This window comes from Hoplias malabaricus, chromosome 5 (assembly GCF_029633855.1).
Source record: "Hoplias malabaricus isolate fHopMal1 chromosome 5, fHopMal1.hap1, whole genome shotgun sequence".
NCBI lineage: Eukaryota > Metazoa > Chordata > Actinopteri > Characiformes > Erythrinidae > Hoplias > Hoplias malabaricus.
In genome coordinates, this window is record NC_089804.1 from 300,292 (window position 1) to 303,939 (window position 3,648).

Genomic DNA, 3,648 nt, shown 5'->3' on the forward strand with positions numbered 1-3,648 from the left:
TAATCTCTCTCTGTTTCTCTCTCTCTCTCTCTCTCCTCTCTCTCTCATCTCTCTCTCTCACACACACACACACACACACACACAAATACACAAATACACAAATACACGTTGCCATTTCAGGTGTTTTTTTATTGCCTTCATTGTGCCGGCAAACAAAACAACTACATTACCCATAACCCCCTGGGACATGTCACACTGTGTGTGTGTGTGTGTGTGTGTTTGTATTTGTGAGTGAGTATGTGTGTCTGTGTGTGTGTGTGTGTGTGTAAACTGTAAAAAATTTTTAGTCAATTTTAAGTAACAGGTTTATTTTCAAGACGTTTCTGTACAAAGAGTGTCCTCAGAATCTGTCCAGCTTTAATCCTCCTCTCAGTGTAGGACACTATCCTCCTGGTATTTATCAAAACTATCAAAAGGTTTCTACTTATAGTTGTAAAAAACCTGGTTGTAGCCTTGAATCCTGTTTAGATTTGATTAAAGAATCCAGATTAAAGAATAAAAACTAAATATCTATATTGAAAAACCCAATTTCCAAACTTAATCCAACTAGACTTTTAAATCTGTTCCAATACCTTCATAGAAAAGGGAGGCAGTGTGGAGAGAGCACCCCCTGCAGGAGTCTGCTGACTGTGTGAGTTCTCCAGCAGGGGGCGCTGTGTGTCTGATTACTGAAGTCCACCTGAGGCCCATCAGTGCTGCTATTTAACTGCGCTCCTGAGGAAGGTTCTTCAATGTGTTCCTCCTGCTCTGTGGGCTCTTCAGGTTCTCATCATGATTCAGTATAAGCTCTTGGTGGTGGCTCTTCTTTTGGCCTTCGTCTCTCACTGTAAGTCTACATCTTTCAGAACCCATGTCTTTAGAAAGAGAAGGAGAGGGTGGTCCACCCTTTGGTTCCTGTTCTGAGAGAAGCTAGAGGTTCTGAACAGTTCCACCACAGATTTTTCTCTCTCAGAACCGGAGGAGGCTAGACCCCTGTTACTCAGCAGCTTGGGGTCTGTCTCAGAGCTGGGGGGGCTTCTCTCCTAGTGTTACGCTCCTGTTCTCATGTCTGTGTCTCTCTGCAGTGCTGTGTTTTCCAGCTGAGTCTGAGCAGGTGTGAGCCGAGGGGCTGCTGTTGTCGAGAGTGATCAGGAACTACAGAGGTGAGTTATTAGATTTTATTGGTTAAAGGGTCTGTCTCTGTAAATGCTGCAGTAGAACCACAGTGGGACACTAGGGGGTGCTAAACTGTGCAGCTGTGGCTTGTTAAGGATGTCCTGCTGATTCTTGGTGTCTGGTGTTTGTCTCACTCTGCTGACCCTGTGTAATGAGAGGTGTGTTGTGTCCAGGAGCCCATAGTTCTGTGGAGAAACTGTTGAAAAGATGGACTGATGGTTCAGGTTCTGGACAAGTAGAGACAGAATATTTTGACAGGCAGCAGTTTTTTAAACCAGAAGTGGAAGCAGTGAATGAATCTCTAGACTCAGAGAAAGGTTCTGATCCTAATCCTGCTCTGAAACACTGAGGTCCAGGTGAAGGAGCGTGATCTGAGTGGGGGTCACTGCTGGAGGAGAGGGAGAGGAGTGTGGTGGTAATGACCCTCCTGAGGGTCTGGTCAGTACTGGGGTGGTCTCCTCCAGCGCCGCTGACCCTCACTTCAGCTCTTCTCTCAGATGGAGGGACTGTGGAGTGATCTCAGTGGGGGGGGGTCTTCCTGAACTGAGCTCTGATCTGTTTCTGAAGGTGGACTTGGTTTCAGGAGGTTCCTCCTGAGATGTTCCAGTCTAGTGCAGGGTAGGAGGGTACTCCAGGTCTGGGAGAGAAAATGTAATGTGGAGGCTGGTGTCTGCTGGAGGAGTGAGGTCCTAAAGTTGTCTTGTACTGTTGCAGAGTTTGTGGTCGTCTGAAGAACTTTGCTGTGAAGTTTGTGTATGAGCTCATGGACTCCAGCGGCTCCATCTCCCTGCCGTGCTTCTCAAACTTTTTTCCCTGACAGACGTCTCTGTGGTGTCTTTACTGAAGTGTCCATTGGTTGTGCTGAGTTTAATAAATTGGGATAAACTCCTGATCCTGACTTCAGGGAGAGGAGCTATGGCTATTCTACACCTGACCTCACTTCTCAAAAGATATGGATAGTCCTTAATTTCTGTGTGTGTTCAAACCTGGAGTCCTTTTAACCAGAGAACTTAAACCTTGCTGAGCATAGTGTAACAGGCTGGCTTGTGGTTAGCTAGATATACTGAGCCCGGTGCAACATCTTTTGATTTACTGATGTAAAGACCAAGCTCATAGCTGCACCAACTTTCAAGATTAAACTAACCAAGTTAGCGAGGTATTCCACTTTCAGCCAACAACTCAGTATCTTGAGGTACTGTCCAGCAGGGGATGGCACTGGGCTCAGTTTACCATCATAATTGAGTTTGAGCTGAACAATGCCTCTCAAAAGCTACAGATTAAAGCAGCAAGCTGTATTCTCTGGTTCCTCAGTTACAGCATTTAGCAGATGCTCTTATACAGGGTAACTCACACGTGCTTATTGTTCAGGCAATGTGTAACTTCACTCGTACAAATGGAGTCCAGACTCCCTGAGCTCAGACATTTGTCAAAACAAGGGCCAGTGCTGATGTACATTTAATGTCCACATGCATGTTAAGTTTGCAGTAAAAGGAATGACGTTGTTGAATTTGTGCCTACGAGAATGGGATGTTGGGGTAAGTTGTTTTTTTTTTTTACTGGAGGTGGCAGGACGAAGTTCTCTTTACTACAAGAGGAAATGAAGTAAACAAAAGCCATAACATTGACCTCATGTAGACAAACCAACCTATAAGTTGAGGATGGGGTGAAAATGTCAAGTGGTCGACTGGGGCTCATTAAGATGCTGTTCTTTTCCATTGTTATTTCTATATTTATATGCTTTTATAACCTACTAACCATCCATAGATCTATCTTTTAGATTGTCTCCGCAGGAATTCATTACAGAGGCACTAAAACTGCCACCGGACCCTGGAGTAACGTTCTTGGTGTAAGTTACTAAAATTCACTAAAAGCGGTAAGTACCTGCAATTCCATGGCTACTACTGGCTGTTTTGCCTGCTCAGAGTGTGGCATGTTTAGTTTAACGCCCTTTTCCACCTCTAGCGATAAATATAGTGGTTGTATTTGTAGTAAGTGTCAGCTAGTTAGCTCTCTGGTGGACCAGTTAGAAGTGCGCATCCGGAGCTTATTGTTGAGGGATAAACAGCGAGATTCAGTGTTAGCAACTCCGGGTGCCTTAGGGAGAGTTAGCACCCCCACGACTCCGGCGTTAGAGCCCTCACAGTGGGGTGAATGGGTGACGTCTCGGCGTCATAGCCGGAAAGCTAAGGCTGATGCTAACGCTGAGGCCAAAGCTAGCCCACCGGGACACCACGCTCCTCCGATTCGCGTGTCAAACAGGTTTGCCCTGCTCAGCGAAGCACCCGCTGAGGAGCCTGTTAAGAGTGCTCTGGTTATAGGAGACTCTATTGTTCGGCATGTGAAATTAGCTACTCCTTTAGGGGCGCCGGCAGTAACAGTTAGCTGTTTATCGGGAGCCAGAGCGCCGGATATTAGTGGCAACCTTAGACTGTTAGCTAATAGGAGATATTCGAGGGTAGTCATTCATGTAGGGGCCAATGATATTCGTCTGCG

The 3,648-nt window shown here is 45.9% G+C and overlaps 1 long non-coding RNA gene across 1 annotated transcript; it reads left to right on the top strand.

The window, feature by feature from the left end:
- Positions 1-736: 736 nt before the first annotated feature.
- Positions 737-2,719, top strand: LOC136696066 (uncharacterized). Its single transcript, XR_010802563.1, has 3 exons — positions 737-826; positions 1,065-1,142; positions 1,870-2,719. It is a non-coding gene; the product is annotated as an uncharacterized lncRNA (long non-coding RNA).
- Positions 2,720-3,648: the final 929 nt, after the last annotated feature.